The sequence below is a fragment of the Vulpes lagopus genome, chromosome 2 (genome assembly GCF_018345385.1).
Source record: "Vulpes lagopus strain Blue_001 chromosome 2, ASM1834538v1, whole genome shotgun sequence".
NCBI classification, from domain to species: Eukaryota; Metazoa; Chordata; class Mammalia; order Carnivora; family Canidae; genus Vulpes; species Vulpes lagopus.
Window position 1 is genome coordinate 119,815,110 of NC_054825.1, and position 13,986 is coordinate 119,829,095.

Below are 13,986 nucleotides of genomic sequence, written 5' to 3' on the forward strand. Positions count from 1 at the left end.
CTTAACATAGGTACATTACTATAACCTTTTTTTAAAGAAAAGTTACGACAAGATTATTTTAAAGTTTCATTCAATGAATACATTTTGGAGACTAGAAGATGTTTACGCTGAAAGAATTTTAAGAACTATATTTTGGGAACACAGAGAGCCATCAAATCTACAGTCATCTCATCAGTCACTCAAGTGTACAATTTTATCAAGAATGTAGCCATATAAGTAGAAAGAGCAATTTATCCACTCTCAAGGAGCATGCAGGCAGTAAAACAAATAAACAAATGACTTGACCAAGTGTCACAAGTCAAAAAGAAGACACTTAGGTGACTTAGCTAAAATTAAACACAGTGAGAACATGTCAAAAGTTGTTTGAAAAATATGGAGCAATTAAATGTGTTGCTTAATTTACTGCTGAACTGAAACACCATTCATGTAATGTATCTAAGAAATTTGCAAAGCAATGATAGTTGAAAAAATACTGGAAGTCGATCTGGGTATGCATCAATACTGAATTCTGGCTATATGTGGTATTACAAAGTTAAAAATAAGACCCTTACAATCACAACAGAAAGCCATCATATAAACAGAAAAACACCCGTGCTAATTTGGAACAATGTTAAGAGCACTTATTATGTAAGATAATTCAGGATATCGTTATTGAATTATCTTTGATAAATATAAAGCAAAATACTCTTTAATTCAACAAGGACTGCCAAATCATAGCTATGATTGACTTGTTTTTACTTTTTATTTTGAAAAAATTATAGTTTATAAAAATTTTCAAAAATATGTATAGTAAGATCCCCCCATGTACTTTTCACCCTGTTTCGCAACCATGATTTATTTTAAACTCAGAAAAGAATAACTTCTTAATTGCGATAACCAGACAAGTAGAAGCAAAGTAAGAATACAGGGATGGAGATGTATAATTGAAAGAAGCAATCTTAAAGATAGAAGTCTAAGTCAAATTCAAAGATACAACAATAGCAACAATAAAAGCAAGTCTGGGGGTATCTGGGTGGGTGGCTCAGTTCTTTCAGAGTCTGACTCTTGGTTTCAACTCAGGTCATGATCTTGTGCGTTGGGCGATCCAGCCCCCCGTCAGCCCCCAAGCTCTGACAGGAGTCGACTTCTCTAGGCTCTCTCTCTCTCTCTCTCTCTCTCTCTGTCTGTCTCTCTGCTCCCCTTCCCTCCCCCCCCCACTGCCCACTGGTGGTCTCTCACATGAGTACAGAAGCATGCAAGCTCTCTCTCAAATAAATAAATAAATCTTTTTTTTTTTTTGGAAAAAAACAACTCTAAATGATAAATCGGAGCAAACAAGTTAATTTAAAATGAATTATTAGTTGTTTAGAGGAATTTTTTTTTCTTTTTCCTATTACTGTCCAAGTCACAATCCACCAAACTTCTCAGTGAGGGATGTAAATGAATGCCTGGGAAGGCCTTTTTAAAAAAAATTAAATATACCAATTCTCTGAAGATTGCCAAAGAGATGCAGTGTGTCTGCAAGATCTTTTAAATTATATAGCCTGCAATAAAGTGAGGGCCTTAAGGTTACATATATATTATTTAACATCATTTTTCACATCTATGGTTGTCCTCCATTTTCCTGCTGGTGCACTGGTTTATAGAGTGTTTCTGTGTCTGTCTGTGAGCCAATGCTCATCAGCAGCTGTGCACACACATAAATCTGAAACTGAAGGAACACATACTTCTCTATAGATAGATTGCTCCCCCTGGCTGATTTGTACTATAATTTCATGATTCATCCCACAGAACATTTTAGAGCCTTTTTATGACATAGAATGCCTCAGTGTCCTCACCTTTTGGAGGACCAAAACATATATAAAATCTTCAAAAAGTGTTGTATTTTTAAAACAGACGTTTTTTAATATCATTGGGATCTTTAAAAGCTCTGCATTTCTGGGAATGGGATGATTTTTAACAGCTGATTGAATAGGGTTAAATTGGGGGTTTTTTGTTTCCATTTGTTCAACATATCCTAATTCCTTCAGAAGAGAGCATGTACTTGCAAAAGATACAACCCAGAGGCATCTGGCTTTCCCGTTACCAAACAGCTTTAACACGGTGTTAAAGCAACAGTGGAGGGTATGGATTGCAAGCGATGCTATTATACAGAAGCCATAGTGCTTATAAGGGGGAAATCACATTAAGAATGAAATGTCAAATATCATATGGACATGCCAAAATATTTATGTATTTAAGGAGAAAGATAAGAGGGAAAGAGGTTATGAAACCAGGCTGAAAAACAACTTCTCTTTGGTCTTTTTTAAGGACTGAGAACTAACCAGATTATAGGAACTAAATTTATTCCAATAACTGAAATGAAGTTATAATTTTGGTTATGAGGCTGTGGATAATATTATTAGATGATTGTATGAATTTGGGAAGGAATTTAAGAATGACTGCCATGGTTTTTAGTCCCTCTGATCTTCAGGTTATATATATTTTTTTCATTCTAACAAAAAATAACAAGTAGAGCTCACATGCATCAAATATAAAAGAGATATTCAAAACTGCAAGTCTAAATATACCAGCAAGCCAATAATAGTTGTAAAAAGAAAAAACAAACATATACACAAATATACTTTGCATGCATTTCCTTACTTTTTCCCTTGGGATGTTCTGTTGAAAGAAATAAAAACAATTTAAAAAAACAATTGCTTTTAAAACTTTTAAAGGTAAAATTACTCCCCCAACATATTGACTAGACTAAAATTTTTCCAACCCCTTCCACCATTCTCTCTCAAATTTCAGTGTCGCTCTGAGGTATTGCCAATTACTACTATAAGCGTTTCCATAATTTGAGTGCAAAGCATTGTTTGACAATGAATCAACCTAGGATTACACGGTTTAGCCATTTTCAATGATTTATATCTTGCAGTCTTCTTAAACACAGGTGAACACATAATCACATATAAGCAAATACAGAAGAACCATATGAGTTGCCAGATGAGTAATGATTCTATTCAAGACTTAGAGGAACGATTCAGTTCCTAATTGATGCTGATGTATCCAAGATTAATTGAATTTATGCTTTCTAGTAAAATAAATGCTTGATTCTGAACATTATTCAATTTTTTGTCAAGAAACATTTCTTTGAAAATAATTATTGTGAAAGGTAAACATACTCAGTATTTATTTTTTATTTTGCCAAATATATCTCATAGCAATATTGTCAGAAAATATTTGCCTCTTTTCCACATGTTCTCTCTCTCTCTCACTTTCTCCTCTCTATCCCATATTCTCATGTATATTTTTTTCTTCTACAATAATCCTTTAAGAGGAAATGCATTTTGGGAATTCATCAAATATAAGACAGAAAAGGAAAATATTTCCAATACCTTCTACAGGTGTTTTTGTTTTCTTGGAATCTGAAAATACAAAGATAAATAATTGATAAAGCACATACAATAAATCAACAACTGATTAGTTTACAATAAAATGCCAAACACTCTGAAATAATCTTCAACAAAGTGGACTGATTGCATGATGTATTTCTAGAATCTGGGGTTTAAAGAGAAATAACTGTTTTTGAGAAGATGAGTACAGAGTGAGGGAGTACATAAGAAATTTTCTGAAATAGGAAGACTATAAAAAAGAACAAAGATGAAAGAAAATATCCACATAGAGTTTGCACAGAGATCATATGGTGCCTATCAAAGCTTTAACCTTTTAAATAGAAAGTCAAGCTGAGCCAATATATGGTCTACTTCCATAAAGATGGGCTGAAGCCCATAATTTAGTCTGTGGTTTGTTCATTTTCTCAATCTATAGCCACACGATGTGGATCACCTGCTTTGTACTCTCTGAACAATCAATATATTTATAATACAAATATTCAGTTATTTCTATTGTAATGGGAAAAAACCAGGCTGATGTCGGCTCATCAGTTACTGATGAACACATTATATTTCGTAGCTGCTACAGAGTACTGTGTAATCAGTGGTCAGCAGACAACTGTTTTATTTTTAGTCTTTGGGTGTTCAGCCTGGATCTGGAGATTTTATTATTTTTTAGTATTTAGGCCATGTAGCTTTCTGTTCCTATCACTGGAAAATAAAATGGGAGTTTTCTGACCCTGTTTATTTTAGAATAGAGGCAGCTTAACTCAGGTTTCTGCTCAGAAATATTCTATTTATCTTTGCTTTTTTTTCTTTATCTCTTTTGTAATTTAACTTTGAAATTTTCTGATTATTATTGAAATTAGAATTATAATAATGAACTATGATTGATCATTGCAAAAGGTAGATAAACTGTTTTCTGGCTGATAATTGTATGCTTTAGAATTGAGAATGGTGGACATTTACTAATAATATGTAAGCTAATGGATTTGTGTGCCTTATAGGGACGCAGTTGGCACCTTGATTTTACTTTCATAATGAAGTGATGAAACTAAAATGTTTGGAGATGACAATGAATGAGAGTTTATTCACAAAAAGCAGTTAGGTGGTCAACTGAGTTGTTTTATGAAAAAAATGATAACCAATGACAGTAATAGTGTGGTATAAGTGAAAACTCACTTTCATAGAAATATAAGCTAGAAACGCATTTTAGGAAAGCAACTTGAAAGTTGCTTTATAACTAGAAAGTTATAAAAATAAGCATGCTCTAAAAAATAAGCATGTTTTTTTGATATAGTAAGTCCACTACTAGAAATCCAAAAAAAAGCTATATAATCATAAAAAATAAATACAGGAAGAGGCTTTTTACAACATAGTTCTACATCTCTAAATAATGGGAATATTAAACAGTATCTTCCGAACACTAATGGAGCTGTTAAATAATCCATAGATATGCACATAATAGAAAAATAAAGTCATTCAAGTGCTGTTTTTGCAATCTCTTCTTTGTGAACTTTTAACTTTTCTGTAATAGGGATATGTTCCATGTATGAGGGGAAAACAAATGCTATTTTGAAAAATAATAAATCCTTGGAACAAAACATTTAGGTATTCAATAAACACCTATTAAGCATTATTATGTCCAGTGTGTCATAATATAATGAATATTGGACTAGAATATCCTTCCTGCCCCTTCAAAAGATAGTTTTCTTGACAGTTTCTCATCTGGAACTATAACTGAGTAGGCTAAATTTGTTTTCTAAAATGTGCTTTGCAAGCACTCTCTTATTCATTTCCTTCATGAGTAATTATCCTAATCAGATAAGCAAATAATTCAAATATGTAGAAAAATATGATATAAAACTATTTCATGTAAGAGTATGATAAATATCATCTGATTCACATGCCTAACAATGAACAATGCAGGCATGGATTCTTGTAGCATGACAGCTGAAATTATGAAGTGGAAAGTTCAGTGATCTTTCTAAGTTCTCAATCAATTAATTTGGCTCTAGTATACCGGAGTAGGATTTCTGCCTTCCCCAAAGGTCATGTGACTCTCACTAAGCCATCTTTTGAACCTAGACCACAGCCAATATGGAAATCACTGGAAGATTATGGTAAGCACATATTCGTTCAGGGATACAAAGGAAAATAAAGTTTGGGAAGAGACTGGTGGGACAGACAGAGAATAAAAAGTGGCTGGTAAGGAGAAGACTTTTTCCACCCCCTTGCCTCTATTCTCTGAATAGAGCCTGGCATGGGGTAGATGTGGAAAGCTGAATACAATTATCTATCCGTGAAATGCCTGTTGTTTTAATCTGCTTTCCTTCTCCTCGTAATAAGAATCGGTAATAGTGTATTAGATAGCAATTGCACTGAAATGAAAGAATAAAAAATGAAAAATAAATAATGAAGGAAGTCCAGGATCAGGTAAAGTAAAGAGCTTATTGGGATAAAGTAAAACATTTCATGAAGAAGAAATGTAAAAAAATAACAAGCTATGATCTCACCAAGTAGGTTTTAAAAATTCAATACATGTGTTCTAGAAAAGGGAGCTATATTGAAATTAAGTTAAAATGTCATTATAAAATCATGTCTTTGGGTTATGAGTCAACAGAGCAGCAGATTTACACAAGTAAAATACCTGAGCAACAAAAAACATAATGCTTAGAACTGAAAAATCACACACTGACCCTGAAAAGCTATTAGCAGCAGCCATTAATACTCAGACTATTAAACTTCATTATACCCTCTCAGCATTATACTCTGCTGAAATGGCTTAAAAATATTATAAAAGGCTTACTCAGTGAATATACTTCCCTAAAGACCATATGCCCAATAATCTGAACAACAGTCTTTTATTAAGAACATTGAAACTCATAGCAGCTGTGATTTAAAAGAAGTGATGTGTTTGCAATCTGTTCAATTCATCATTCACTCATCTTTAGCAACCCACAGTAGTTCCCCTCATCCAGGGGGGATATATTCCAAGCCCCCCCAGTGGATGTCTAAAACCGCAGAAAGGACCAAACCCTATATATACTATATATTTTTTTCTATACATGCGTACGTATGATGAAGTTTAATTTATAAATTAGGCATAAAAAGAGATTAGTAACAATAGGTAATAATAAAATAGAAAAATTATAACAATATACTGTAAAAAAAAGTCATGTGAATATGGTCTCTCTCAAAATATCTTATGATACTATACTCACCCTTCTTGTGATGATATGAAATGATAAAATGCCTGTGTGATGGGATAAAGTGAGGTGAATGACGTAGGCATTATGACTAATGTTAGGCTACTGTGGACCTTCTAACCATGTGTCGAAAGGAGGACCATCTGCTTCTAGGTGGTAATTCACCTCAGGTCACTGAAACTGCCAAATTGAAACTGCAGATAAAGAGGGACTTCTGTATCAGGTATGGTCTAGTATGTTCCTAAGTGATGCTGGAGAAAAACTAAATACTAGTTGTATCAAAGGGAAAAATTAACTCTCCGGTAGTCTGAGAATGCAGGTGATAAAGCACTCCATTTCCTTTGTATAATTTGCCCATTGACATCTTTATTCAGTTATAATTGCAGATATTTTGCTCTGTCTTTCAACATAATTTCCCTTCAGATCTCAATTTTGAAGGCCTAATTCTCACATGCATTCAACTCTACTTGCTCTTGTTCTAGTTATAGTAAACGATAAATCCAATCTGGCACTTTCTCAATGGAACTGCATCCTTCAGAAATAAATTGTGTTGGAAAACTCAAAGGCTTTCCAGCCTCTAGGAATTCATACAGGAAGCTAAGTTTAAATGTATGGGATCTACCTAGATTTGCTAGTGCAATCTAAGCAGCAGCTAGTGATCAAAATACCGATGATGAAATTGTCAGACATCTGGCTATGATTTTTCAGACCTAAAAAGTTTACTGGAATATAACTTCCAATATGATGATGATGATGATGATGATGATATGAAAATAATAATAATAATATGATGATGATAATAATAATAATTCTTTCCTGCCTGGGGTGTGGAAAATTGAGTATCTATTCATATTTCTTATAGATATTACATTGATCTTAAGAGTCCTAGATATTACTGGTTCATTCACAGAATAAATATTTGTTAAGCAATGTGCAAACTGAGAAAATGTGTCAGTCCCAATAGGAGATAAAATTGAATTAGACATGGTCCCTTTAATCAAAAATTTTAAACTCTATTAGAGTAGAAGGAAAATGAATACCTTTAATATAAGTACAAGTTGGTAAGAAATAAGTGATGGTAGGGAGGTATAGATAAATTCTGATGAGAGATTATAAATGAAAAAGAAAAAATATTTAATTGATAGGGTCAGATGTCTTAGAGGAAGAAAAATTTTTCCTGAGCCCTAAAATCATTGAATATTCATAGAAGTAAAAAGAAAGGATAACCTCTGTTTTGATATTGGCAGCAACAAAGGCAAGACAGAAAGTTTTATGTATAAAATCGAGAATGGCTTGATATGGATGAAGTATGTGATACCTAAAGGAAGAAAGTGAAGGGAAGTATAAGGTAAAGCCTCCATGATGATGCCATGGTGGCTCTGCACATATCCATATAGAACCTGCAGGCCAAGTTTTATTATTTTTTAAAAAGATTTTCTTTATTTATTCATGAGAGACACAGACAGAGAGGCAGAGACTCAGGCAGAGGGAGAAGCAGGCTCCATGCAGGGAGCCCCACGTGGGGCTTGATCCCCGGTCTCCAGGATCACAGCCTGAGCCAAAGGCAGAAGCTCAACCACTGAGCCACCCAGGCGCCTGCAAGCCAAGTTTTAAACCACAGCTAATGTGAGTATCAGCAGAATGCCTTATGATCCTTCTGGAACACAAGAGGACGGGTGGCATCGTCAGCTTCTTATCACCTCCTGAGTTCTCCAGCCTAGAACACTTTGGAACCGAGTTGCAGACCATTAAACCATTTGGCTGTGGTGTAGAACTGGCTCCTCCACACTGAAAAGTCCCTAACTTGTATTATAGCATTATCTGGCCTCTTTTCTTTGGGTGTCATCACTTTTTGGTGTGTAGGACAAGAACCATGAAGTGCTGGCACCTTCAGCTATTCTTGCTTTTGCTGACCATGAAAGTAATGAATTGTCTCTATCTTGAAAGATCTCATTGTATCTTTCCTGGTGGAATTATTCAGGCTTTGGCTTTGTCTTTGCCTAGATGTATACATGACAGGAGGTCAGGAAACAGACTGTGCAGACCAGGTCTACAGGTTAAGGTCTGTAGACCATATTCTGTGGTTGGTGTGAAGCCACTGAATATTTTAAACAGGTAACATCATGAAAAGTTTTATGAAGCTGGTTCAGTCTTTTGAAGGACACTATTTAGAGAAAATATTATAGGCAGGATTATTATTTAGGTTAGAGATCTCAAATTGTTTCGTCTCAGGAATCCTTTAAGTTCTTTACAATTTTAAAAGACCCCAAACAGCTTTTATTTATGTAATTATGTAGTTTCTATCCATTGATGTTTATAATTTTAAAAATTAAAGTTGAGAAAAATTTAAAAAAAATTTGCTTATGCATTTAGTAAAAAAATGCATTTTAGCATCAATAATATGTTTTTATGAAAATATATTTCCAATGCAGAAAAATTGGTAAGATGAGTGACTTTGTGAATCTCATTAATGTCTAGCTTAATGAGAAGACAGTTGGATTTGCATATCTGCTTAAGTATTCAATCTGTTGCAATAACGCAAATTATGTAGCCTCTGGAAACTCCAGTGTAGACTCCTGGGAGGACAATGAACCAGGCGAACTATGACTTCATATTTTCATAAAAATAGTGTTGACCTCAAAAAACCACTGAAAGGGTCTCAGAGACCCCCAGGAGTCCTTGACCACATTTTGAGAACGTCTGATTTCAGAAATCGTTGCCCTGGTTCACATGAGAAGTTAGTAAAACCAGTATGAGGTCACAAACAGCAACGTGAGGTGAAATCTAGAGGACCAGGTGCTGTGAATGAAGATTAGCCTTTCTAATTATTTTAGGAAAGATTAAACAAAAGAGAGTTCAGCCAAATTAAAAATTCTAGAAGACTAAATGCCAGGGGCAAGGAAGAAACAGAGGCTGAAGCTTACACCAGAATTTGTGTCTCTGCATCTACAAAGAGAGTGGGGCAATTATATAAGAAGAAATGGAGAATAAGCACATTTTATACAGAAAAAAATACAATTTGATGGGATTTTGACATTGAGAACTAATGAAAAGTAAGAATGTGTGTTAATAGATGTCTATTGGAGGAGAAAGAGTGGCATACAGGAGAAATTTCAGTAGAAAAAGGCTTAGAGGAAGAAGGACGTCAGTGGAATATTTACTTAGCTCCACTTAAGTCAAGGTATGATTGCTCTGATGCCAAAATTCCAAAGAACAGTAAAATTGATGGGCAAAGCTCAGTGAAGCCCAGGATCTCTCTTGTTAAGGTTTCTGAGAGAGATATGATAGGACATGGGGGCATAAATCTTAACATGAAAAGCAAATCTGTAGGGTTCACTATGCAAGAAAAGCCCTTTGCCCCTGGTGCACAAACCATCTTTGATAATAAAACTGGTATGCACTTTTGCTTATGTATTTTAAAATTCACTAACAAAAGAACTTCCCAGGGCATTCTAATTAAGCCCTAAGGCCCTTCGGATTTTCTTCTTCTCCAGGAAATTTGTCAACCATTAGTATCTTTGTTGTTGTTGTTGTTGCTTTTATTTTGTTAAAAAAAGGTTTTATTTATTTATTCATGAAAGACACACAGAGAGAGGCAGAGACACTGGCAGAGGGAGAAGCAGGCTCCACGCAGGGAGCCCGATGTGGGACTCCACCCCAGGACTCCAGGATCACGCCCTGGGCCAAAGGCAGGAGGTAAACCGCTGAGCCACCCAGGGATCCCATCCATTAGTATCTTTGAACATATACACTCCACGAGTTTAAATGTAAATAATAATTAAAAAAACTTTGTATAAAATAGAATGTTGAAAATCCAAATTGTATCTGGTAATTTGTATTAAACATGCCTCCTTTGAATACACATGTCCTTCCTGCCTCTATGGAAAAGATTTCTATAATCTTATTGAGATTATAGAAAACAAGAAACAAGAGCTAGCAAGCTTAGATCCATATACCTCTCACCCCTGCTTAACAGGAGAAAGGGAAATAGAAACTCATGAAACATAATCAAAAGATGGCCCAGGATAGCTGGACATTGGATCTGTTTTCCTTTATATTCTGGAAACAATGAAAATTATTTCAGATAGCTGTTATTTTTTTTCCTCAACTGCATAATCTTTGCAATTATAAAACTTTTCCAAGTAAAAGATAAAAGATAATCTATGAAACTCTTTGGAAATAATAATTTAGTAATAATAAAATAAAGAATAATAAAATGGGGTCTATGTGTAATATATTTTACAGCTGGTAGTGGACACTGGACCACTTGACTCTCCAAGATAAAGCTCTGCCCAAACTCTCCAAGCTCTTCCAAATGTTGCAGATTGATTACAAACAATTTCTATTAAAAAAAAAAAAAAAGGAAGCATCTAACCAGGAAAAATAGAACAAAAAACCTTGGAAGCATAACAATGAGGGGGGAAAAAAGATATAAAGCCTAAAGCTATGCAACTTGTAATTTGACTATTGTTCATATGCCCAAATGTCTTCTAATACTTTGGTTTGAATACTAATGAATTGAAAAATAACTTCATGTTACTCTTTTTCTTAAATCAAATGGTGAATTGTTCTTTATTCCTAAGAAAGAATGGTGGAAAAGATTCACATTTTTGAGGACTGTCTATCAAAAACTGCCTATCAAAAACCAAGAACTTACTCTCATTCTTTCTTTTTAACATCTCTGTACACTCACCACAGTGTTCATCATGTAAATGATGTAATTTCCAGAATACACCTAAAGATTTCTTATGTGTACATGGGGAATTAATACTGATTTCAATCTCTCGAAAATAAACTCACTAACATGTCTTAGTCGACTTTATTTTCATACCATGGTATTGCTCTGTCTGAACAAATAATGACCAACTAAAATATTTTTTCTATCTCCCATCTATGGACTCTTAGATTCCTGTTTAATAGAAGCAGAATGTGACTTCCAAGCTGTTATGATTATGTAAAATTCTGATGATACTAAATATAAAATATAACACTTGCTTTCTATTTTTCTCAGATTATATGAATACTAATTAGAATATTATTGTCATTTTCAATGTTAGAAATGATTGCTTATATCTTCATACTATTTTTACTAAGAAAATAAGCCTAGATTCATACACAGTGGTTATATCTAGACATTGTCTAAGTATGTCAGGGTACATAAGAAACATCTCTCTAAATAGAATCACAGTGACTAAGATGGTCTTAATATTCCCCTTAGCTTGACTAAATTTCAGACAGGTGTCTTCCTGATTATAGGTCCTGAACCTCCCTTGTATTAGTACATTTACTTTAGAAAACCTGCAATTGTAAATTCTTTCTCTGTTCCTTTGAAATATAAGTCTGCTACAACCAGAAATATCTTTCTCGGGACCTAGGAGACATCCTTTTGAAATGTAATCATCAAAGGATATAGTGTTCCTCTATCCCAGTCTCTATGGGAAGGAAGGAGCCTAACTTCAATAAGCAACAATTAGTAAACACAGATGGCATAATCACAACGACCGCAGCCCCACACTCCAACTGCCCAACATCCTCCAGTTCCTTTCAAGTTCATCTCAGAGCTTTAAAATTCTTTAAAATTCTCAGGCTTTATGTTTCAGTGGTGTTGGACTTGAATTTCTATTGCAATGAATTTGAGCCCTATTGCAATAGTTCTCAATAAAGTCTATCTTATCTGTTAAGTTCCACGGGATGCCTGTTTTCCTTGACAGCAAGGAATATTTTACTCCATCTCATGACATTCTGACAAAAGGAGGTGGTGTGTAGGTGATGGACTATGACTTATTTGTTATTTGCAACTTAATGGAATGAAGTAGCATCAGTTGCTGGTTAGTGTCAGAGATATAAGCAGTTAATAGAGTAAAATAGTCAAAATTTTCCACATTTTGGAAATTTGATAGAGCTTCTAATGGAATAGAAGATCTGGGATTTTGAGAGGTCATGTTTTATCCTCTATATCTTGAGAAAGACAAGATTTAAAATTGTTTTTTTAGAAAGTAATTTTCCCTTTTATATGAGGTAATGAAGGAAAATACATTCAAGAAATGTCTGCATAATATAGATCCAGATACCCAGTGGAAACACAGGCAAGATGACAGACAAAACTCAAATCTAGATTTTGGTAAATTGTTTACACAAAAGGCATAGTGGAATTTTTGCATTAAACATACCTTCCTTCTTTTCATCTTTTTTAGCCGCTGCTGAAATAAAATAAATAAAATAGTGTTAAGAGAGATTAAATGAATTTTAATTGTTTTTCAGAATACTCCTGGGAATATGAGACTGTATTCCATGTATTTATAAATTGAGTGGTTATCTATGCACAAATTAATCCATCCAACTCTGCAATAAGAGAATAACTTCAAAATATTATTTTATGTGAAGGTTTTTTTAAAACTCAGATATCAGCATAAAACCAAAAAAAAAAAGAATTAAAAACATATTGTTACATAGACAAGAAGTCAAATTAATAAGTACAGACTGTAGTTTAGTGTAAGTTCATTTTAGTTCTGAAATTATTGCATCTGAGAAAAGTACAAACAGTTCTAGAGGAATATGATTAGATCTATGCCAAAAATGGTGGTGATATTTCATAAATTATCTGTGCCTAGCTATTAAGAAATTATACACCAGTTGATTTCATGCATTTATGACAGTAGTATTTAAAATGTCCCATTTTAGCAAGGGGTAACAACTTTTAGCAAATGTATGCCATCCTTACACAGAGAAAAAGCATGGCACACTTTAATCACCTTTGAACTCTGACTTTCTCTGTGGCAGATTTCATCTAATCCTGAATCATGAATCTAAATCTGGATCCAAGTTGTAACTTACCTTACCAAACACATTTGGGGGAGGTATGCAGTCAGTTTGGGATTGTTCCAAGCAACATGACTCTTGGTTCTGGGTAAAATTCATTCAGGAGCCAAATCCATTCCAAGAAGTCTTAAGCCACATGAATTGAATCAGAGACTGTACATATTCCCTTAAAGTAATCCTGTCTGTGTGAATTAGAATTGGGAAGGGGGGGCACTCTGACCCAACAGCTAGTGCTTTGGGTGTTTGGCCTGCGCTATACTACCATAGCACTTTCATGTGCATCTTCTCACTGGAGCTTCACCTAGACCCACCTAAGTTCTTACTGGCTACAGAAAATTCACTGCCTAGATGACCCCCCCCATCTGCTCAACATAAAACTGCCCCAAAATGAATCCTCATCACCTCCCTTAAGCTAGTTCCTTTCCCTGGGACTTATTTTTGACAATTATAATAATCGTATTCACCCAGGCTCAAAAGCTCAGTACCATTTTTTTAAAAAAAGATTTTACGTATTTATTTGAGAGAGAGAGAGAGCGCACAAGCAGGGGGAGCAGCAGAGGGAGAGGGAGAAGCAGGCTCCTCTCAGAGCAGGGAGCCTGATT